The following is a 25735-nucleotide window of genomic DNA, read 5'->3' as shown; positions in this document are numbered from 1 at the left end:
GGCATTTGCTAGAGGGCTAAGGAAATTCCATCTCCTGTGCTGTCCCAACTACTGCTGATTTTGTATCCAGTTCCTGGAGACCTGTTTCGGGCATCAGGTCAGCTCACTCAAATATGGGTGAGCAAGGACAAAGGACATTAAGAATATTTGGTCCAAAAAGCAGCAGGTATTTTCCAACTAGCTGAGGTCTGCAGCAACTTGCAGCAGGAACAGCCAAGCAGAAAACACATTTGTATTTTTGGTTTTTCTGCTTCTTAATTTACAGCTTGATTTGGTGAGTAAACCCAGCACATTCAAAGCTCATTTCTATAAGCAAACAGATTCAAAACTGGGAGAAGAAGCTGACTCCCTCAAGGGCAGGGAGGCCCTGCAGACAGACCTCAACAAGTTAGAGGGCTGGGCACCACTAACTCTATGAGGTCCAACAGGGGGAAGTGCTGGATTCTGCAACTGGGATGGGACAGACAGATTGGATGTACAGACAGACTGGGGAACGAGGCACTGGAAAGCAGTGCCATGGAAAGGGACCTGAGGGTCCTGGTTGATGGCAAGCTGAACATGAGCCAGCAGTGCCCTGGCAGCCAGGAGGGCCAACTCTGTCCTGGGGGGCATCAGGGACAGCATCACCAGCTGGGCAAGGGAGGGGATTGTCCCCTCTGCTCTGTACTGGGGCAGACTCACCTCTAGTGCTGTGTGCAGTCTAGGTACTACAAAAAAAAAAAGATGCTAAGAGAACATCCAAATGAGGAGAACAAAGATGGTGAAGAACCTTGAGGGGAAGATGTATAAGGAATGGCTGAGGTTACTTGCTCTGTTCAGCCTGGAGGAGACTGAGGGCAGACTCTGCAGATTCCTCAAGAGGGGAAGAGCAAGGTCAGACACTCTTCTCCATGGTAACCAGTGACAGGACTCAAAGGATTGACCCAAACTTGTGTCAGGGGAGGTTTAGGTTGGGTATTAGAAAAGGTTTTTCACCCAGAGGGTGTCTGGGCACTGGAACAGGCTCCCCAGGAAAGTGGTCACAGCACCAGCCTGACAGAGTTCAAGAAGGGTTTGGATATTTTCAGGCACACATTATGACATCCTGACCTAGGGATGGTCCTGTACAGGGCCAGGAGTTGGCCTCAATGATCCTTGTGGGTCCATTCCAACTTAGTATATCCTGTGAACATGGATCTGCTACACCAAACCCTGATACTGAGACTAAAGTTGCAAAGCAAATGAAAAAATACTTCCAGAAGGATTCCTTGTCTGTGAGAGGAATTGATGCTGCTCTCCCAATACATGCTGCAGACTAGACAGGTAGGTAATAACCTCACCTTGCTGTTTGCATTGAAGGCAATGGTCCATTTCCCCTAAGATCCCATGAGACCCTCTAGCCTTGCAGACTTTCCATATACATTCATAAGTCAAACTTTTCCTTCTTAGAAACTGACTCTCAGCTTAAAACCTACAAGTCTGATAAGGCCCTGGGTAACCTGTTCCAGCGTAGCAACTCCCCACAGGAATGTTGCCTTCATACATAGAGCAGGACAGACCAGTGTTCACAGCAAAAGAGGCACCATAACAAAAAGCAGAAACCCAGAATTCCCATTCACAGTGCCAGGTAGCAAGGGTTCTGTATATTATCTCCCATCACATTCATCTTTTCAATAGGCTTGGTCTTCCAAACTCATAGACACCTCAGTAATCTTGGCTAACAGAAGAGCAGAGAAAATAGTCACATGGAGAGGAAATTGCAAGCTGAAGCCCATTATTTAGCAGAGTACACAGCTGGTAACAAAATCAGTCATTTTTACATTGATGAGGAAGACCCTTGAGGGCCAGGCCTGCTGATATTAATTTTTTTGTTTAATTTTCTAGGACTCAGTTTATTTCCTTGAATTGCTTAGCTTTTGAGACTAATTAAATAATAAAATTGTTCTGTTTGCAAAATTGCAGCATGTTTCTTTCACACAATGCAAAGAACCAGATGGGTATTTGGTTGCTAACGTCAGTAGTTGTTTTTTGTCTTGCTTTTGCTTAAGAAATTGCTAATATTTCGGGCACAGTTTTTTCAACCTAAATTTGTATGAGTACTTCTTTTCAGACTACAAACTAGATTTCTGATACCCTCATTACAGAGTTAACCTCTCTCTTGCAGGAGTCCGTGGACAACTCTTAGTGCTTGAATCTCTTGGAAATCAGATAATTTACTTAATTTCCAAAGATACACACCTGAGAGCATTGTTTTTCTAAAATGCTGTCCCAATCAAACAAAAAAAGACACCTCTGCTGTTTTCAAAGGCATTTACCAAAGTAAACATTTATCCACTTGTTCTTCAACCTATAGTTTTTTTACAGTGCTAACACACCAGTGCATTGAGAGAAAAACCCTGCAATGTGATGCTAATCCTTTTGCTGGAAGTACAAATGAAAATGAGTATTTTCAAATCAGTATCTGGCATTTTTTTGACCAGAGTCATAAAAAAATCTTACTCCTGAGAAAAGAAAAGATGGGAGTACTTCACTGACAACATAATACATGTGTAATGTGAACATAAGAATATACAAATAGATGAGATACCTTGTGAGATTTCTAATAACCTATGGTAACCACATTTTTAAAAAAAAATCAAAGAATTACTTCAACCTCATGAAATGATGCCATAGAAAGACATACCGCTTTTGTTCCTAGTATTAATCAATCCTAGAGAGGTATTTGACTCAGTGCCCACAGGAACTGAATATCTTAGAGTCTTTAATGGGTTTATCCTTATAAAGAAAACATGAGACAGAAAAGTTCCTTGCTTACTTACACTGCTAAATGCACACCACCTAAGTGATCCCCCTTTGGTCACCCTAGAAGAGTATGGGCAGTCCAGAAACATCTACTGTGAGGACCTGTCCATGCAACTTAGTTAAATGCATCACTTTCAACCTAGAGACATAGCAAAGTGAAAATAAATATATTCAGAAAAGTAGAAAAACTCAACGTTACCATGCTAATAGCTCATCTACCACAAGAGTCAGTCACAGACCCACCAACAAAATTAAAGCAGTTCTTGACTCAGTTTTAGTGCTATCAAATTCTAATAAACAAGTACATTTGATCTCACTAGAAATATTTATTTAATTCTCTTAATTAACTAAGTTTATTTGTGGTTCTGTTTTCAAATAATCATGTACGTGTGCGTTTGTATGTCTGTGTGTACAAAACTCCATTTGAATTTTTGCTCATTGTCTTTCAAAATCTGTCCTGTATTTCACATTTTTCTTCAACTGGAACCAGTATATTTCCTGAGAAGCCAGGTGGTTCCCGTGTGAACACACTGCATGTCAGGGATGGTGTCAGGACTTGCAGCCATCACTTGAAAGTCTGCAGAGAAATTCTCTGTCCATACACATTTTAGCTGTGTTCCTTCTGCTTCTTCTGACCATATAGCTACCTCTGGATTCAGGTGTGGTTTGAAGGACCAATATCAGTGACAAAATTGTTACATTATGCTAATGAGTTGGAATACAAATCTTGTTTTTTGACAGCTCCTTCACTGTTGTCACTGAACATTTAAATGAAATGTGATTTGACACACAAGCAATAAGAAATCTTGGGTGACACTCCTGAAAGAGAATCACCATAGATGGCACAAAATCAAGAGTCCAAATGCAAAGTAAAAGGCTGCCAGCAAATTCAATAGGATCACTGCTTCCCAAGTTTTGCTTGAGCATGTAACTGTGTGGATTCCCAATAGACATTAATGTTGGGAAACAGATTAAAATCTGGATTTGTTTGCTTTGGGTACCCCTGGTATCTATCTACCTTTTAGAATAATTTCCTTATGATCCTAAAAGGATGTATACTCATGTGCATGTATACTCAGCAAGAAAAGCAATGTCCAATGTCTCAATCTTACAGGTGCACAAAAAGCCAAGTAGAAACTCAATATTTTCTGAGAAGTTTACAGTACATTGCCAACAGGACTCTTGTTACATCAATAGTGGATGTAATCCAGGTTCAACCTGTCTTCTTTTTTTGTTATTTTAATGAAATTCTAATTTCACAAGGCATACTCCAGTTGAGAAAGTAAAGAAATCCTCCATTTTCTTTTCTGGGCTCCAGTTGAGAAAACAGGAATATAGAGAGGATCCCAATTTTGCTATCTCTCTTTTGGCATTGTCCCTCCATTTGATGATGCATCAGCAATTAGCATTTTGGGAAAAAAGGAGAAAAGAGACGGAAAAGACATCCTTTGAATTGCTCGATGTTTTCATTATGTTCTGCAGTCTAGTAGCTCTTCAGAAGTAGTAAATTAGCCTGCAGCACCGATTTTTCCCAAGACACCTCTATTACTTTGAATTTGCATCCTTATCATGTATATTATGTATGCCTGTGCGTCACTGTGCCTGAATTAGACTACAAGTTCCTTGTCACAGAATACTTTATTCTGTTCACAGCACTACATTCAATTTTGGTGCTCAAGGAATAAAGTTAAAATAACAAACGTAATGGCAAGCAAAATCTACCAAAATATTCCTGATGCAAGAGTAACTACTGGTCCAAGAGCTACTAGACAAAAATTAATAGACAGCACAGCCTAAAGGTTCACAGCTGAAGACTTCTAAAAGTACCCCCACAGACTTTGGATGATAATTTCTTTCCACAAACAAACATTGTGGGAGCTCTTCTACCAAGGGAGAGCAGCTCTTTCTAAAATAACTTCCTGCATAGAAGTTCCTGCTAATTAATTACTGTCTCCCCATTTTCCTGGCGCTCTGCAAGGCTGGCAGGGAGGAGGGCTCACATCCCAGCTCGTGGCTGATTTTCAGAGGGAAAGGAATACTCCCTTTGTCTCTCACTCAGGAGTTTGTAGGTTTCTATTCTCCGTTCAGTGCGAGGTAGCAGGAAGGAAATATCCCAGGGCTCCAGGTAAAAAAGAGTCCTTCAAGTTTATGCAAATGCAGGACAGCTCATATGAGCTCTGTTATTTATTTCCACTTCCTCGGTCTTGATTCCTGCCCTTCTGACATTAAGAACTGCTGGCTTGAAGCCACTGGATCAATAACAGGGGTTTTGGCTCATTTTAGATCCATTACATGGACAATATTCTGAGAAACAAGCACCATCAACGCCAACAGCACAAAATGATTCCTACATGTCCTGAATCAATGTGTTAGCAATTTTGCAAGTTCTGACAATGAATACCACATGGGATAATGGACCTTGTCTTTCAGAGAGATAAACTATTCATCTCAAAGAGTAAAAAAGGCCTAATTTTCTCAAGTATCACCATAGTATCACCATAATATGATGCTAATCATACAGCCTATTACATAACCATAATTTATTCTGAAGAGGCTTCACTCTTCTTTATAGCATTAAGAGCAGTCCATTGCCAACCAGAATGATGTAGATGAAGAAATAGTCTGATTTAGCAGTTTCTGCTCCACTTTGTATCATTCACAGATTTGCTTAATCTACAGTACTGACTTGATAATCTCACATTTTCCATCAGGACCACGGTTTTTGATGGTAAAGTGACGTTCTGTAACTACACTGCTGTGTATTAAATTACCATTACCCTAAGCAGTGCCTGGGATTACTGAAAATGTGCAGAATTAGAAGAAGGAAATAGTATTTTCTGTCTAATGAGTAGTTTTATTCTATTTGCGCTGGACAGCCCTCCATGTATGGTTTGTTTCCCAGTGGTGCTGACTCTTTTTTTTTCATTTATGTCTCCTGTATGAATATCTTACAAGCTCTGCCTTCCTGGCACAGCTGTGGCTGTCCTGTCTGTGACAGAACTGAATGCAGACTTCTCATGTAGCAAAATTACTTTTTTAAATTTATGCCTGCGTAAAATTTTTATGCACACTGCAATAATTACAGAGCAAGCACAAGCTGTATTACATGGAAGTGATTCCTTGCACCTCACCAAACACAGAGAAGTCAGGAATTTAAATAGCTGTGAGGATGCATTCTCATTTCCCAGCAATGTTTCCTGGTCCTGTGGTCTGCCTGCTGGGAGCTGAGCAGAGCACAGGGACTGCAGAAGGTGCTTCATCAGCTGCGAGGAGATACGGCAGTTGTTTCAATGACAGCAATCCTTTCAAAATGGAGATCAGAGCTTAATCAGCAAATAGCTAGTGACCTGGAAAGGCAGGTAATTTAGTGCTTGGCTGCAAGATGAACACTTAATTGAAGCCTTATCAAGTGCTTGCAGAATTTACTCCCAGAGTTTACTCGCAGGCTCAAATGCCCTGTGAAGCAAAAGGGATTGTTGTTATCTTACACTATCCAGTGTAACATGCAAGCTGACTTGCACTTCTGAAGAGTCACACAATCCAGATGGAAATAGATGGGGCTTCCTCACACTCTTCTGCTTCCTCCTGCTGTCAGAATTTCCAGTGATATCAAACTTGCCACAGACTAAGCACTGCAACATAAGCACCAAAGCTTGGCTTGAGCAAAATTCAAGTTCTTGAGACATGCCAATATCCATGCAGCTTGTCATTTCTTGGTTTAGACATGGCTGCAGCAGAATAAAAACCATCAGTCTATCTCTCTTCTACCATTAGAAAGGTGACCTCCAGCCTTGGGTAGGTTTAAATGTACAATCAAGCAGCAAAAAAACAACAAATAAATTCAGCAACCAGTGAACATGTGCTGATAAATTACCTACTCTCTTAGGCCTACTCACTCCTGTGGACTGGCTCAGAAAACTGGCCTTTGCACTGTGGATGCTTTCACAGGTACTGCCACAATGTCTCCAGCTGTCTTTGCCTTAGGATAACACATTAAAACCTCCAAATCAGAAAAAGCAGGAGGATAAAAAACTTGTAACATTTCTCCTGGAGCTTTTTTTTTTTTTTTTTTGCCACAACTAAATGTGGGGGAAAAAATTTAAAGCATAACTGAGTAAATGTCTCCTTACTTTACTGCCCATAACTCCCTTTCCTTGATGCCTTGTCCATGTTTGACACAAGAGGAATCATTTCCCAGGGAACATGCTTTGTTTGGAAATCTTGCCAGTGTTTCTTTGCTGATCAGCAAGAAAGGCTTCAGAAAGACAAATACAAAGATCACCAACTGTTATCCAAAACTGAAACATATGTTTATCACGTGTGCTATACTCAGCTAGAAGCTGAAGATGTGCTCCTTTGTTTGCTCACCCTTATAAGTATATAAAGAGAAATCAGCTAGCAGCTAACTGTTCCACGTTCTAAGCGATTTTATTTTTGTGTGTGTGTGTGTATGCACTGATAAGAGTCCTGAATTTAATTTTTTAATTGAATTTAGGAATGAATAAGAAATGTTTTGAATTATCCCCTAGGGTAGCAGCACTCCTGTGTGAAATAAAGCCCTGTCGTTGGTGGTGTTGACCAGAAATGCAAAATGCCAACTAACAGAAATTCCAGGCTTTGCAGTGGTCTTGACAAAACTAATCATAAACCCGCAGTGTCAGTTCTTTCACCTCTACATCATCTGAAAAGTGCAAATAGGACATAACTTGGCACTGGCTGCCAAATGGAGACCAGCAGCGATGGAGGGGAACACTGAGCAGGCAGGAAAGCAGCCACTGCTGTGCCCTGCAGAGCGGGCAGAGGCAGTGGGTTAAAGCAGAAGGCAGAAACCCTTGCTTGCTCTTTGCTGGTGCTGACCAAGCAGAGGCATCTGCTAAGCCAGGTATCAAGACGGTAGTACAAGAACTGGGAAATGCTGCTCAGACTATTTTTACCCTTCTTCCAAGAGAAGAGCAGCATTTGGGAAAATCCAGACTAATACTTTACATACTTCTCCTTATAAAGACAGAAATCCATTTACAATTTAGCCATAGGCTTCAGCTGTAAAGACTTGCTTTGTGCATGACCCTGGATGTGTTCTCCAGAATAAAACAATATGATGAAGACAGAGCTTGAAATATCTTCCTCAGCAATAACAGTGTAGTAATGGAGGTCTTAGCAACAATATGGACAGAAACACCACATGACTGAGTGAACTTGTAAGAACAACTCAGATATTAAGTTGAAAGTCAAAACAAAACCACATTTTCTGGAGGTTCATTCGTTTTAAGACATCATTAAAATCTCGTGGCCTTTCCTTAGGATTCTCTCAAATGTGAATTATTGTAGCAATGGATGAGACACTATACTCACAGCTCTTCTGAAACTTCTGCTGTTCTTGCAAAATACACAGTCAATTTACTTTACTGCACTGGATTAGAGATAAACCTGCTGATCTTAAGAAGCGACCTTCAATTTCTTTTTATCAGAAGCTCTTGGATGTCATTGGTTTGACAGCATGGCAGAACATTTCTCTAACCCACTTGCAAGCCTAAGTAAAAATGCACTAAAAGTGACGTGATAAACTCCAGTTTAACTCAAGGATTGTGCTCGGCACATCATCCAGTGCTGAATCTGCACACTACATATTGCTGCATCACCAGTGACCTTCTTCTGACTCTCATTCCCATAGCCCACTGCAGATGCTAAATTCTGATCAGGTACAGCTATTACAGATAAACATGCCTGTTGGCAGATAATTAAATTAGGCAAACTTGCGCTATTTCCCGCGCAATTTAGAACCAAGTTATTCTCAATGGAAATTTACAATTTCCAATTTAGACATTTATCTGCTATTTTCAGACTTTGGCTCATCCATCCTTCAAACCTCTCCCACAAGACAAACTATTTTACACACAAGAAGATAAGGCATGAAGGACTGTCTCTGCTCCAGTCATCAGTGTAGCATCATTAGTGGTGAATGTGTTCTCCTTGTGATCCCACGCAAGAAAAACAAGAAAAGCTACATCTCTCCCACCTGTGCTGCTCATTCCTATATGGATATGGTGCAGTTATAATAGGGTCTGTCACTAAGCCTAATCAACAAAGCTGTAGTAAGGCCCAAGTGATTTGACCAAAACTCAAACAGCAAAAGATTGGTGGAACCAGACAGAAGGTTCCCATCTTCCAGATATGCTATGCTGAGATCAGCCCCCTACCTCATTTTCTGTATCACTCCAGAAAAAAAAATATTAAAATAAATGGGCCATTAAATAATTAAGGAGAAGCTCAGTGATTCACTAAAATTTCAAATACTGATCTCATTGCAATGGGAAATTGATCTAAAGAAATTTACCAACAATGCATTTTCATGAAAAGGTAGCCCAAAGAAGTTCATACTTACGATTTATTTATCTTTCTGCATCCACTAATATATTAGGATGGTTTTGTCATCATCCTTCTACTGACACAGCTTTTTTCTGTTTAATATGACTGTGGTATTAGTGAAGAAGTTTTGTTCAAGTTGATGATGAACCAACAGCAATGTCGACTGTCTCTGTGTTCATTGTCTCTGGGAAACAGCACTCAAATAAATTATCTCAACACAACACAAGTTAGCCAAAGTGGGCAGATGTCCACAAGCCAGTGCTTTTCTCCCCTAGTCTGCAGCCTGTGCAGCGTCCCTGCAGCTCCTCTGGATCTGGGTTTCAAGAGCAGGGTAAGGAGTCTGGCTGCTTTGCACTGCAGCTTTTCAGAAGCAAACACACACTGCAAAATCCATCGAAACTGATTCAAATAGTAGGAATTTCTTACTACACTTAGGGGTCGATTTCTGACCAAGAGACAATTTACTGTACCTATAGTTGGATCTTCCTGGCGAGACTCCTTGATTGTTCCATATATCACATCCCAGTGGATATAGGATTTCCCTCTAAAATCCTATACATACATATATGTCCCACATGAAACTGCATTATGCAGCTCAAAAATTCTTTCATCACTACTTATACTCCTTGCCTAAATCTCAATATTTTTTTTTCTCTTTCTTTGAAAAGTTTCAAACCAGGATCATATACATGGCCATTTTGTTTTAAAATTATTGTTCCAAATTATTTCTTAAAGTCAGAAAGAAGTCTGAAAAAAAGCAGTTTCTATCAAAAGTGCTATGTGAAAAGGTAGAGAATTTCAATTCAATCTAGATTTTCAAGAACACTCCCTTAAAAATTGGTAAGATCCTTCATTTTGAAGCTAGCATTCATATTTTATGTTTCTTATACCATCACATTATGATTGTGAAAAGGTCAGTGTGGGAATGGCAGTATTTTTAAAAACTCTATATTTGTCTTCTACTTTTCTCTTTATTTTAGTTCATTCCCTGCATAAGGGAGATATAAAAATGTGTAAGTCCAGTCCAGATACTTTAAGATTTTTATGAGAAGAAAATGGTCTTTATTTACTAGTTTTATTACAATTATTTAGTGTCAGGTTTGCCCCTATTTATTTATTTTCACACCAGTATAAAATAAACTAAGGGAGGCAATTCAAATCTTGTTTAGGACAATGTTGAAAAAATGACTATGTGGCAAAAAACATTAAAAAGAGCTTAGCTTCCTTATGATACTACTTAAATTATGTTCAAATTAATTCTGTGCAAACTGAACCTGCAAGGTTTGTGCAGGTTTACAGAGGATCTGCGCTGAGGCTGCCTAGTTTGAGTGGCTCCTTTGCCCATGCTAAGGTAGCTTCCCTTGTGGGCTGTCAGCAAATGTTAGGACTGCGTCAGCTAAGCATGGTCAGCATCAGTAGGTTTGGAGATGGAAATCTTTCTTCTCAGTTTCATGCTGTGGTAGAATAATCTCCTCTTTTACCCCTTCCAATTTCCTCAAAAATGTTCCTCAGAGACGTCACTGTGACAAGCTCCCAGATACAACCATGCCAAGAAACACTCTCCACTTCAATCCTGAATTAGGCATTGTCTCGTTGCTCATCTCTGAAACTGCAAAATGAATGACTATGGGCTAAACCAGATCATCTCTGAACATAAATTACCACACCTGAGTTTTCTGCCGTAGAAGCACATTGACTTAAGCCCACTGAAATTGTGTCGCTTCTGGTTGAGAAGGTGCCCGAGGCCAGGATTGCATGAAAACTTTTAAGGTCAGTTTTCTTTAGCAATCTGGAAGCATGCAGGTTTCAGTTTAGAGAAAACAGAATAATTGCTCTTCTCCATCAAAAATTATAGCAAAGGGTGTATTCCACAGCACAGAGGACAGCATCAATAAAGTTAGGAGTGTGTGAACAAAATTGTCAGGGTTTTTATCTCCAATGACCAGAACACACATCCAGCAATTCTCTTAGCTAGAACAAAGGCATTTTTTCTGTCTGCAAGTGAATGCCTACAATCAAAAATGAATTGTCAAATTAAGCTGTTGATTAATTCAGGGCTATTTCTATCCAATAATCCTGAAATAATACTATTAAAGCAGAAAAGTACTTTTTTCTTTTCTTAGTTGATCATTCAATAGACTTTAAGCAGGGAATTGTTAATTTCTAGCAATTTAGCCTTCAAACTCAACATACAATTTAGAGCCATAAAATCCATAGGTATTCTGTGATTATAACATGAAGATTTAGACCATTTATTTGACTAATTACCTATTTTTTTGTGCTGACTTGAATATGGTTTGGAAAGAGAAAAATGTACATCAAGAAAAAGAGATTTAAAGCAGTGAACAATGCAATTTTCATCACAATATATCCTATCCTCATTCACACATTCCACAATTTTTCTATGCAAATTCTATATCTAAAATATACTTCCTATCCTATTTCATTATTAAGTTCAATTCCCTTTTGAAGTAAAACACTTTTTTTCTAAATAAAGAGAAAGGGAAAAAACCTCCCCTCTCACCTTGTTATTTGTTTTTCAACCCTGAGGAATAGAAAAGTCTATTTAAACACAAAATGACACAGCACTGATTTTCATAGCCTTATACATTATTCCTACATCAGGTAACTGCTTGTTCAGATCATCCTTGTATGGACCAGGTGTCCTGCCTCTGCAATCCAGAGCGTCCAGGAGGCTGGATGATCTGTGGAGTGAGACTAAATCATCACCATTAATAACTGCTAATTACCATCACTAAGTGACCTTTCTGCTGCAGGCAAGAGAAATTTCAAAAAAAAAAACTCTGCTTGTTTCCCAGGTACCTGAGTTGAACGCCCACAGAAAGATCCAGATTCAAGTTCTCTACATCTGTGCTGCTCACAAACTGCAAACTGTGCTGAGAAAACTCTTGACCCTGCTGCTCCTCATCATTGACACTTCCACTTGTTACTGCCATTCACTTCTGCTGCGTTAGCAGCTTCATTCCTCTTCAAACACCAGAAATTAGAGTTAGTCAAAAAATTGCATAGAAATGAGGAGATATTTTGTGTCTCAGCTCCACAAAGAATTTCTACTCAGGACAACCATTCATTGTGCAAACCGGACACAGAGTTGCTCAATCTTTGTCCCCACTGTACCAGCTGCTGTGCTGACCCCTCAGTATTTTATGGGACTTTCTGGAAGGAATGGAGATTTCTCTGTCAGGACTTTGACATTACCCAAAACAGATCTACAGAATGTTAGGAGCTTAATAATCTGCACAAGGCACAAAAATTATTAGGTTTCCAACAGGGTCCAAGGTCCCACAATCTCAGGTGGGCCTATATGTAAAAACATTTAAATGATGCATTCAAGGTTACACTTCTAAGTGGTAAACAATGATTGGAGGAATATGTCTAGTCATCACATGCTTTTAAAAAAACCAAAATGTCTTGTCTCAAATGCTCACTGTCTTTATATGAAAGAGACAAATTGAGCAAAAGAATGAAACTAGGGGGTACTTAATGTGCCAAGCAGGAATGAGACAAAGATCATTTGCTCTCACTCACTCCCTGTTACTGTTAATTGTATGGATCATTTACTAAAACTTTCAAAATAATATGCTGTGCTTTATAAAAACTGATACCCATCCATTAAGGAAGATGTGACTACAATCAAAAATATTGCACCAAGCTAGGTTTGAATTTTAAATTTTTTTTTGGTTGTTAATTTATTCTAAAACCAACCAGACAGGTATCATTGTATGCTGTAAATATCAACTACTGGGGTGTTGAAACTTACTGACTACAGATTAGCAGCTGTTTCTGCCTCAGCCAGGCAATACTTTTGCAAGAATGGAAATGACAAGCATGCATTTTTACTTGCAATTGATTTCCCAACAAACTGCAGCACTGGATTCTCTCTCACTTTTTCAAAGATTTTCAATTATATCAATTCCTACTGACACAAAGAAGATCTGCAATGTGTCTTGCATGACTCCATTTTTTGAAAGCACCTATCTCTGAATTATTTTATCACACTTGCAGTCTGAGCTTGCTCAGCAAAATGGCAGCACTAGACCCAGATGATTAACATTGCACCAAAGTGCTCAGCATCTAGCAGTTAACAGGGTATAATATTAGTGGTGTGTCAGGATTTTCATATGAAGAGTAAGGAAAAATTTCTCCAGACTTTCACAAAGCATGAAATTCAACACAAAGGTGACCCTTGGCTTAGTTACTGAAGGTTGCAAGCCTAGCTTGCCCTAAATCAACTAATAAATGCCTACTTATGCTGAAAGGAAATGGTCTGTGTGGGGAAAATGAGCATTTTATGTATATCCTTTCGAGGAAATCAATAAGTGTCTAATTTCCTTGACACAGAATTAGATGCTTAGTGCCTTAAAACTGCTATATAGAGTAAATAAACCTACTATCTTGCTCTGCATACTTCTGTTTATGCAAATGGATCCTCTCCACTCCTGAGCATTAGTATTTTTAGCTGACAATTGTTAGTGTGATTATATGTAAAAACATTTAAATGATGCATTCAAGTTACACTTCTAAGTGATAAACAACGACTGGAGGAGCATCCTTAGTACTGTTACCTGAGTTCTGCAATTCTCTGGTTTTGGCTTCAGAGAGTATTCAGGCCACTATATTCCCCCTGATATATCTCAATCCCTAAAGTAATTAAAGAAATTATTGTAAAGCATGAAAAATGAGCTCATGCAGCTCCTTCAGCTGCAGCCAGAGTAAGGTATATACTAGACCTCAACAGGGAGACAGGTTCAAGCCCTTTCCTGGGATTATGAATTAAATAGAATTCTTGTTCCTGCCCTGGGACAGCAAAATGCAGGTGACAAACCACCACAAAGCCACAGGCACTGTAGGATGCCATGCTGTGACTTCTTCCTGCCAACAACACTCCAGCAGCATTTAGTAGGCAATTGCTGATTCAAAATCTGCATTCCCATAACCTTGGCTGACTGGCCAGATGCTGGCAAAGCTTCTGAAACAGGACAGTGCCCAGGCTATTTTCAAGGGCACATGAGCGAAGTATTAATTGCTTTACTCACAACACAAAGCAGGAGAGAAGATTTTTTAAAAATTTTTTTTGGACTTGATCAGTTGCAATTTCACTACTTGTGTAAAGCCTTTGCTAAAACTATGTTAATGAGAAGGAATGAAAGCACTTCCACAATTTAACTGGATCTACTTATAACACTGAAACTGTAAAGATAGAATTCGTGCTCACATAATAGTTAATCAACATCAGTTTTTCATTTTAAAAAGCATCTTTAAAGTATTAACCATATCAATGAATATACTATAAAATCACTAACCATGCATATACAAACACAGATGCCTCGAGATGTAAAATGCCATTTCTGACTTGGGAAATCTGCTCAGGCAAATTTAAAAGCAACTTTGTTGGAAATTCAGAGAGAGAAAATTAGGTTTAGGATGGACATTATGAAGAAGTTCTTCACAGAAAGAGTAAGGCAGAAAGAGTTGGGCATTGGAATGCCCAACTCCACAGAGGCAGTGGAGTCACCACTGCTGGTGGGAGGTGTTTAACAAAAGACTGGATGTCAGCCCCATGGTCTGATTGACAAGGTGGTGGTAGGTCACAGGTTGGACTTGATGATCTTCAAGGTCTTTTCAACCTAATTGATTCTGTGAATATCCATCCATCCACCCATCCATCCATCCATCCACCCATCCATCCATCCATCCATCCACCTCTGAGAGATGGTTATTACTGTAAAAAAAATAAGATTACCTAAAGTTTTAGGCTGCCTACTTATTTTTTTCTGTCAGCAATTGATGTGGTGTATTTTTCCCCTCTTGCAGCTCAAGGGCATCACTGTAACGGTAGAAGAGTAAAGACCTTCTCTCCCAGGATCTCACAGCTAGCAGTCACATCACATCATGAAGGAGGAGGAATATCAAGATAAAAAGGTCTGTGGCAGTAGAGGACACTTAGTTCCATTAAAATGCCATCAACAGGGAGTTTTGTAGCAAAAGATGTACTTCCATCTTCTGACAGTTCTCCCAGCCCTGGAATGTCAACCATGGTTACCAAGCTGACCCCTCACCATGCTCAAGACAAGGAAGACGAAAATTGAAGCTCTCAAATACCTTACATATACAACCAATGTTTTTCTCAATATCAGAGGATGAAAATACTGGATTTTATGAAGTCATTTAAAATGTTTAGGTGTTGACATATAAGACAACTATATCAGAAGGCTGTTGAGTTTGCAGTGTCAAGTGCTTAAGAAGTGCCAGGATTAAGGCTGCATCTGTGAAATAGACTCAGCACTTCTGTGCTTATGCAACATGATATGAGTTTTAATTTCAGACCACACAGAAATTTTCATCCTCAGTGTGCACTTAGGATGGACACTTCTGTGATAAGCATCAGCTCCACCTGGCCTCTGCCCAGTCTCTGTGCACAGAAGAAGCCATATAGAAACATGCATTGAATCTGCATGAAGACAAAGGTTGGTCTCAGCACTAAAGAATTTGGATTTATTTTGAGGTACTAAACTGCATACCCTCCTCTGCTTTCTATGCTGCTAAGGAAGTAACTTCAGAGGGGGTACGTCACTGTCCAAGAACCCAGCAGACAACACCAAAGTTATGGTGTTCATAGCTACAGTCAGTATCCACTGAAGCCTTATTTTTATTATATAAAATGCTATAATGTGATAGAGACGTGAAAAAAATCATGCCCTTGATGTTTTACATTCAGGACCCTAAGCTAATGAGCATTTCTCTCTTTCACATCAAAAACCTCAGCTCCTTATGTATGAAGTAATAAGAACAGATGACACCAAGAAGAGAAATAATATCTTCTTACATCATAGTTTCTATCAAGGATAATTGTTTGCCATCTAGACATTAGCAGAAGTTGTGGTGATTGCAATGAAAATAGAAATATCAGGAAATATTTGTTTGGTTTTTGTTTGGAGCCTGGTTTGGATCATAGAATGAAATGTTTCACAAGTAAAATAAAAAGAAACCAAGATAACTCAAGGAAAACATCGCATGTCAACATATGACTAAAATCTCCAGGATATCACATAAATACAGGCAACCAATATTCTGGCATTTAATAATTCTTAAATGCTCAAAGCTGCCTCCTCCCACGGTATTCAGTAAAATAAAACTAGCAGTGCTAGCATCCAAGAGTGCAATGAAGTACTCACAAAGCCATACCCAAAGTTTAAAATTGATTGACAAGCTTACAGACGTTTCTAAAAGTGCAGTTCAAAAAATGTGAGTGCTGACAGCATGGCCTCAGAACACGTTTTCCCCTGGACTCCATTCAGCAAACACAACATATGCTTGACAACAGTGAAAGAGAAACACAACAATTGCAAGTTACTTAGCCTGGAGTGCACTGCAATCAGAGCACATCAAAAACTAACCAGGCATCATGGTATGCCCTGGAAACAAACAACTGGAATTTTTAGACAGGCAGTGACAAGCTGAAGCGTTATCAAAGTTATTGGGGAAATATCCTAAACATTTCTCCACACTCCGTAACAACATGATTTTGTCTTTAAAAAAAACCCAACCTTTTCATTTTTTAAAAAATTCTTTTAGGTCCTTTACCTGTTTTAGAAACTAGAAGACTGAAAGCTTTTTCTTTACCTTGTGTATTTGAATGTAGCTTATTTAGAATTATCTGTTAGTATTAAAATTTTCACTTCTCCTATGCTGTCACTCTGGGAAAACAGACTAACCTGGCATGGGCAGGGTACTGGCACAGGTTTCAAGAGTCCTGGGTTGAACCAAGACATATATTTCTGTGTGATCTTGAGTGAGACACTTGAATTTTTGAAAACTAACAAGTTCCTGTGCAATAATTGCCATGCTATCACATTATAACTGAAAGCACATAGAAATTCCCAAATGCACAGTTTCTTTCATCACAATTTGAGCCAGAAGTAAAATGTCAAAAAGAAAATGAAATACCAACAAACAAACAAACAACAAAAAACCACCCCAAACCTCAGTGGGTATGTGCCACATCCATCTCTCTTCTTTCTTCTCTTGTCCCTCTTGGAAAGGGAAGAATACATATCCTGGACCTATCTCCCTTCTCAACTTAGAAGCAGAGGTGATACCTAACATCACACAAGGAGAATCAGGACAAGCACAGACCTATTATGCCTCCTCACTGCAACATATATTAAATTTCAATTCAAACAGTGTATATTAAGATAAGGACATGGCTTAACAATATTGAAATCTGAGCCCCCACTTCTTCATTGTAATGTCACTGGCAACACCCACTGCATTGTTTAACAAACAATTCATAGAAAGTTTTGGTTGCTGCTGCAAAAAATGGTGACCTGCACAACAAGGGCTGCTGAAGTACCACAATTCAGTGGTCTGAGTTCATATTTTCAATAAGGCTCAAAATTTCAAGTGAAAAACAAACACCAGTATGTGAGTGGGACACCTGGACACAGTCTGGAGGAGCAGGCAAAAAACAGAAGGAGCAGACAGAGAAATGCTGGAGGGGGAATGGAGCAGAGCTTGGAAGAGAGTCGAAGGACAGGAAGTCCAGCAAGAAGCAGAAGCACAAAATGCAGAATTTTAAGAAATAAGATCAGACATAGAAGCAGAAATATAAGAGGCAGAATTAAAACCGCAGAAAAAGTGTTACCTGAATGCTGATCTCACTGAGCGTTACAGGAAGCAACTGGATAATTTAGGCCTTAATTTTGTCACAAAAGTTGTGGTATATATTAACATAATATAGCAACCACAAAACAATTGCATCATGTTAGTTTTTAGATAAAAAAAAGAAAATAAGGTAGTGTTATCTTACATAAGAACACATATATTTTTGCAGAACTGCTCCAGATGACAACAGTGCAATCAGAAGTTGCAGTAACAACTTCATCATGGGACACTGACTACTGATGGAAACTTGTTTGTATCATCAGAATTGCACCATAAGATGCTAATCAGAATAATTCAGTCTATTATTATTAGAAATATAAACTAAGTAAACTTCATGAAGCATACTGAAGCAGAAGGCTAACCAAACTTTTGCCAGGGCATTTCTGAAATCAAAATCACAAATCCTACATTATAAAGGAAAATAGGGAAATTCTGTCTATGGCTCAACAGCGATTTCAGTGTGACCAGTTTAAAAGGACTTCTTATGCCTAGGCTCATCTGGTGGTTATCATGAAGAGGCAGAGAATAGAACAACTATTAGCAGCATACAGCATCACTCAAACCAAAAATCTGTGGGTAGAAACTTGAGTATCCTGTATTTAATTTATATGAGATCAGGAATTTTCACCAGTCTGAAAGAGTTAATTTAAATGACATAGTCTAGAAAATCAAATGCTGCATATATTTCTCTGGGAACAAAGGACAACAAGAAATTGGAAGAGGTAATACTTTTCTTTTCCCTGAGGGTAGAGGAGCATTCAACTTAATTAATTTTTTCCCCCTCATCTAAAATAAAGACATTTTATTGGCAATAGCCTCAAAAATACTGAACATAAACCAAAGCAGCAATGTCTGCATGAAACTGCAGAGAGGTTGAAATAACTCAGACCAGTATCACCTGCTTAATTCTTCTTTGCTATGGTTCTTTGACCTCAGATTCCACAGCTACAAAATGTATGATTTTCCTGCTAGATGAAGAAAAGAATATTCATGTTAGCAAGGACGACATTTTACTTGGCTCCTAAGTTCAGGCCTTTTGTCCTGCCAAACCTGTTTGTCATTGCCTTTTATTCTCCATTTTTTTATGCATGGTTCACAATATATTGGGACTGCAGACCAAGGTCTTGCAAACACTGAAAGAACAATATTTGCATTTCCCTAGGCACTGAATCAGAGCAGTGTTCTGCCTAGAGGAAACTCAGCACAGGATGGCAACTAGCATGGTTATAACCCTCCCCAGCCCTCAATACAAAAGAAAACCAAAACTAAGAAAAATGTGAAGGCAAATCAATATGTAAAAAGGCAAAAAAAGTACATACCAAGGGAAAACAGTGGAGAGTGAGTGACACAGAGCACAAACAAGAAAAGAATTGAACTGAGGCTGAGGGATAGATGAACAAGATGTAGAGAGGTCGTATGTCTACCAGGATACATAGGAAAATACCAATGGACTTCACAAAGTTCTGGATTTTAACTGGCATTTTGCTGGGAGTGGTTTCCCAAGAACTATCAACCCATTTAGAAAAAGTCTCTGGTGGTCTAATACATGATGTATAAAGTATTAAGCTTAATTTTAATGAAAACCAGTTTCTTCAAAGAAAATTATCTGAAATGGGAATATATCTCCTGCTGATCCAAAACAGCAAATCACCAAGCCAGCTAATCACCAGCTTTTCCATACAGCAAACTGGCTCAGAGGAGATTCTGTCTTTCTCTTAAGTGATTTTGTTAATTAACTTCCTCATCTAAAAATGAAGGAACGCAGGAAAATTTTCTATATTTGAAGGCTGCAAGCACTATGTAAAATAGGAAGTTAATGTCAATACTGCAGAGGGTTGCAACAAGACCAAATGCATGAAGGTAGAAAAGCTGTTTTGATGCGGGCGCTATTTTAATAATCTCCCAGCACTAGTGACATAAACCCTATAGATAAATTATACAGAAGCCTACTCTTCCTAGCTTCATATTAAACAGCAATAATTTTCTAAGGAAGATTAGGACATCTCTTGCAGGCATACTGTCAACCACCCTCTGGAAGTGCAAATTTCTGGTATTCTACCTCTATGGAGAGCACAAGAAACTCATCTCATATGCTCATCATCAATAACTACATAATCCTGGAATCTTAGAACTCACTTATGTCCAGAGAAGGCATTCAAAAGATTCAATCTCTTTTTCTTTTAAAATATATTTATCTATGGTAGTGTGGACTTTTGAGGGACCAAGTTGTCCGAAGTCCACGGACAGCAAGCCTCCCTTTGGACGATCAGACTGCAAATGTTGAGTCTGGAAATCTCTGGATTTATGTTCAAAGTTCACCATTTGGTGGGAACTAGTCTTCTCTCAGAGTTGAATTTGGAGGCCAGACTGCTGTAACTCCTCCTGAGGTCATAAAGGGAAACTGTTCTGAAGGATTGGTCTTGCAGCATTATTAGTACCTAAATACAGCTCTTAGAAATACGAGGCTTTTCTGAAAACATTCTCTTAGATCTGTGCATTTCTAGAGCAAAATCCATGTGTGTGCAGAGAGCTGCACACCATTATGGGGATGTAATTGCAGCTTTAGTGATATTCATCTTGCTCAGGTTGTTTTTCATAGAAGATTAAAACACTTGCATTGCCTGCTCCAGTGGCAAGATCCCTTCTACTAGAATACTGAAGAACTAACCCATAACTCGTAACAAAACTGTTGTTTGTCCTTATATTATACAATGAGAAGTTCTCTATTCTAGACCAATATCACATTATCAGAACGCAAACACCTAATGTTGGTCAAGTCAAACAGGCCTAGTGCTGCTCCATTGTTACCACATTGAGACTGGAATAATATAATTGTGACTTTTGCTATGCAGGAGAAAGTTCTGTAACACACAGAACACGTCTCACTTGATTGTCCAGTGTTTCCTGCGCAGAAGTTACATAAGAACAAACCTGCACGACATGAAATGAAGGACCATGGTTTCCATGAAGAATCAGACAGATCTGCACTCTGCACTTGTACAAAAGCAGAAAATGCAATCCCCTCCTGAGATATGACAGGCACAGGGTGCAAGCACTTATAAGAAGGCAGGGCATGCACAGGAGACACAGGACACACATACCAATGTCTGAAAGCTAATCCTTCCCCCCTGACATAGAGCCAGCACGTAGCACACACACACCCTGCCCAGCACTTCCCCAAAGCACTAAACTTCTGACACATTATGCAGCACAGTGCTCACACACAGCATTTCCAGACACCTATAAACTGCAAAAGTAGCAACTGCACTGAAGAGAGCTCACTGGTTAAAGCTGCAAAACATATAGAGACAGCTTTGTAGTACCTGCAACATTAGAGTTACAGAGTCCTTGAAATCATCCTGGACAAAATCTGCAGATTAAGTGGGATAAAATGTCCAGGAACACCTTTAAAGTTACCTCTATGAATAAGGGAGAAAGCCTAGAAGGTGCAGTTGGCTTTTGATTATTCATATGGGCTCATTAGTGGGTCAGGATGGATGAAGAAACAGCCAGGTAAAAGCACAACTGATACAGCATGAAAAAATATCACCAGCCAGAGTGCTGCCTGGTACTGATGACTTCAGCTCTGCAACATGCATATCTCAGTATTTCTTTCCAGTCTGGGGCAGAGAGGGAAGTTGGAGCATGGCTAATTCCCTGCCTGAGTTCTTCAGCCAGTGATAATCAATAGCTGTCTGCATAAGTTTTGTCAGAAAGGATATGAGCGGATGAAAAGCATAAAATTACTGAAGCAGTATGGATAAATGAATGAGCTTTCTGTAAAAACATACCAATTTATATTCCCAACATAAATGTACATTTTTGAGTATTTCTGGAGTAAAAAGCTTTAAAAAACTTGCTTCTATAGACAAGTGGATGAAGTATGCATATTGATCATATACAAGAAAAAAAATGCAATGACTTCATCAGACCATTGGGTGATTTTGGCTGGCTAAGGAACAGAGCTTTTTTTTTTTTTTTTTCCTGCAGTTGTTTTCTATGCAGTCTTCAGCCACCCTGCAAAGGAATTAACATGACACCACGCTGTGAAACAAGGAAGTGCTATGCATGCATTCCCTATTACAGCATTCACAGAATTCCCAAGAAATGAACAGCACATCTACCTACTTGAATTTCATATAATTTGGGAAATTTCACTCTTCTCTATACCTCTCAAGATTGTTACAGAGGATTGCATCTTTATTTTTCAAGCCTTTAGCCTGCAACAGGATGTGCTGGCAAGGATTTTGGATGCATAGACTTCTCTGTTGCAGTACACAGATGTTAGGTTCCAAATGCAAACATCCCATTGCAAGCTCATACAGTTTAAACTGGAGAAAATACTTCAGGATCATTTTTCTCTCTTCCTTTTGCCTCAAGGTTATTGCAAAAGCACATTACAGTATGCACTTTGGCTTTTAAACTTTTATTGGAAAAGACAGATATGATTATGCACTTATGTTCAAAATTAGCTTTTACAAGATTATTTTATCTAAACATTAGTAATTTTAGAGTGACAACCACACTTCTGGTAAATTGTTGGGTAGGAACGTAGATTATTTTAGGGCATAGGAATATCTGAATTTATAGTAATATTTTAAAACATAATAGCATGAAGTTCTGTAATTAACTGTGAGATCTTCAGGATATTTTAAGCGGTGCATGCATTTTGCAAAACCCCTTGTTTTTTAGGTTTACAAAAATTTTATATGGAGAAAATGGTAAAAAACTCCAAGTTCAAATGCATGCACAAAATTACTTTTTACATTTAATCAAGAAAAGCCTAAGCCTAATTCCTCCAAGGCACTATCACAACCTGCTGGTTGTGCAGGGTCTCAGACTGCTTGTCTGTGTGTGTCACCAGGATCCTTGCATATCTTGCACAGCAAAAAGTTTCTTGGCTGCTGCCATAGTGCCAGCACTCTCTGAAACTGGAAGAGAACAAACTCAGGCACCTTCATTACTGATATAAAAGAGTTAAGTAACACATAGACCAGTCCTAGTGCCAAAGCCTTTCTGTAGGAGACAGTGGGGAAGGCTGCTCTAGGGGGAAATGTTTTTAGGCAGTTCCTTGAGCTGCACAATTGCCAAAACTGGTCTGTTCCCTGCCAGAGTAGGGGATTTGCAGCATGCCCTCACTGCATCAGTGAGAAGGGAAACCAGGCTCAGGATCAACTGCACCAGTGGGTTCTTCATGATGCCAAAACACAAGATCTGATGGGGGAGATGACTCAGAGCACTGAGATCTGGCTACGTGCTGGCCATCGCTGCTTGTTCTGAGGGCAATGCAGCAGGTACCTCACTGCACCATGAAGTCCTCTACCTGCAGATCTGGGTAAGCCTCCTCCTCCTCCCAGTGCCTCTTGTCTAACCTGGGGTTCCCTCTCCCCCACCACACTCATGCATGCTTATCAATACAACAGGACATTACACCCAAGTACAGAAAAGAAATTAAGGGTATTGAAAATAACAGCAGTATTCTAAAGTTTTTACTCATTAGGGAGTGAAAATGAACTCTATTCAACTGATCAGCTCATGTGAAGCAAAACTCTCTGAAATACAGGATAAATCAGGAACTAAATTGTTTTATTAAATCACAAGAAAAAAAATTACCAGACACCAGCATATCTCTTGTTAAACCCAGAAAAGGCAATGCAGAGACAGAATAAAAGCTTTATTCTTATCCTACCTCAGTAAAACAAAGGTATAAGAACACATCTCCTCTCTGCTCTGCTTGAAGTCAGACCACCCTGTGACAAGTTTGAGCCAGTGCTATATCTATGCCTTCAGTGGACCTTTGAAGATGTAGCAGAGGCTTTACTACTCCTGCAGTCTGCAAGCGCTATGCATAGTCAATCCACATAATGAATCCACAGCATGAAACACAGTTAAGTTAAAAGAAATACTTTTGCAATTCTCTCATATCAAAAACAAATGAAAACATCTATCTGCCAGAAACTGTATATTTGTTTTACTTGAAATCTTGTGCAACAAAGTAGAAAAGAAAAAAAAAAACCCAAAAAACCAACCAAAACTAAGGGCACAGTTTACTGTGGTCTAAATAACAACCTTTCCTATTTATAAAATCAAAGCTGTTAAAACAGCTTAGAGCACAAATTAACCCAGAACAGATTTTCAGACATTTAAAAGCACTTTTTTTTCTACTGCAGAGATGTAGAAGCACTTCAAAAAGCTAACAATTTGCAACAGTAAGGACTGGATAGGGATGAGGGTTATTAGGTTGCCTATTCTGTAACTTCTTGTCCCAGCTGTTCTGGACTTGTAAGATGCAAAAGGTCCAACTTAAAAACACCTGATGACAAAGGCTTATCTAGAAAATGCCGAAAGAGCCCATCTGTCCCATGCCAAGGAGAGCAAACACCGGCTCAAACCACATGAATGCTCACACTTGAGCACTGAGGGGCTTCAGAGTTTTCTAGGTGGCTGCTGAAGCAGGGGACATCTGTGCTCCCAGTGCAAGGGTGCAGACCTAGAGAGGAGAGCCTGTCACCTTTACCCAGTGTCTATTCCAGCTCCCCAGAAGCATATCCCGCTGCTGCCACAGGCAATCGGGAGCAATGCTCTAGCCTCCCGTTTCAAGGACAAAGAGGCAGCACTCAGCTTGCAGTCAATACTTCAGAGCTGCGGGTCAGAGGAGGGAAAGAGCAAAATAAAGAGAAAACTTGCATTTTACTTAGCCAGCATCTGCTACGAAGATGCTGAAAATTATGACTAGATATTAAGTGAAGGTCACGAGACTTATCTAAGACTACCGGGGGAGAAAAACAGATGGGGAAGGGGGAGGGAGAGAGGGAGAGAGGGAGAGAGCACGAGCACTGCAGCAAAGAAGCTACGCTCAGCCAATATATGCCGGCACTTACCATAAAAATAGAAAGATCCAAAGAGAATCAGATCAAGGATCCTTTTTATCTCTCTTCAGTAGAAAGATTCCCACATGAAGCTCTGAACACAGCTGTCCAGGGGAAAAGCAAGGTAATGTGCTGATGCACAGAAAGCACAAACACACAAACGGTAAGTCCTTTCACAGCCTTCGAAAACCTGCAAGCAGTTTGTGCCGAAAAAGCAAAGGTAAGAAGTCTGGAAACGACTCCTACATAACACTGCAGCTAAACCGGGCTGCTGGATTTCCAGTCACTCACAGCGCTCTGTTTTCATCCTCATCTTCTCACCATTACTTACATCCTAGAGGTGGGCTTGGGGGTGGGGATAAGAGATTTCTCCTCCGAGTGGAAAGGACCACAGAAGCGGCATCAGCATTTGCAATCAGTCTCCGGGAGCACCCAATCAGAGGACCCGAGGGGTGGCAGCGTGACAGCTGTCCGAGGCAGGGCAGCCCGACGCGACAGCTCCGGCACGGTCCTGCCGTGCCCGGCACCACCGGGGCTCCTGCACCCACCCACGGGCAAGCCAAGCACCTTGGGGCTCTGTGCCCGCTCCTCTTCGGGCTCTGTGCCTGCTCCTCCGGCAGCAGCGCCCAGGCAGGCACAGGCTCCTCCGGCTGTGCTCTGGCAGGCTTGCTGTGCTTGCTGCCTCCCTGCACTCCTACAGGGGCAAGAAAAGTTTGGAGGTTTGGATATCAGCGTCATTTACCTTGTAATGTTATTAGCCGGTACCTTCCCTATGTAAAACATACATTAATGTTGCTTCCTCTTCAAAGGTATCTTTTTGAAGAAAAAAGAAGCCTGTGTGAAATTTTACAGCGTTGTCCCATTGTTGCGAATGGCCCTGTTAGAGCTAGTGCTGGTTTTGACATGACATCACAGAGCCCAGAAAATACACGAGCATCAAACCCACAGAAAATACACGAGCAAAGTTCCTCTCCCTGCACCTGCCAAGACAACAACCGCATTAAGTGCTTTGCTGCTTTCTACCATACTATTTG

General features: G+C 39.9%; 1 protein-coding gene across 6 annotated transcripts in view; it reads right to left on the bottom strand.

Moving 5' to 3' along the window:
* The window catches only part of ANO4 (anoctamin 4), a 174632-nt gene extending 149518 nt beyond the window's left edge, over window positions 1-25114 (bottom strand). For 5 of the 6 annotated variants that reach the window (XM_054271900.1, XM_054271921.1, XM_054271937.1 and 2 more), the window contains exon 1: window positions 24714-25114. The gene's annotated coding sequence lies outside the window, so the exon portion shown is untranslated. The remainder of the gene's footprint in view (window positions 1-24713) is intronic. The other variant, XM_054271909.1, reaches the window with a different exon arrangement.
* Window positions 25115-25735: the final 621 nt, after the last annotated feature.

The sequence above is a fragment of the Melozone crissalis genome, unplaced genomic scaffold (assembly GCF_028551555.1).
Source record: "Melozone crissalis strain CALT ecotype California unplaced genomic scaffold, PUWL_Pcris_2 ptg000004l_1, whole genome shotgun sequence".
Taxonomy (NCBI): Eukaryota; Metazoa; Chordata; class Aves; order Passeriformes; family Passerellidae; genus Melozone; species Melozone crissalis.
Note: the sequence above shows the minus strand (reverse complement) of the source record. Positions and strands in the feature narration are given on the sequence as shown.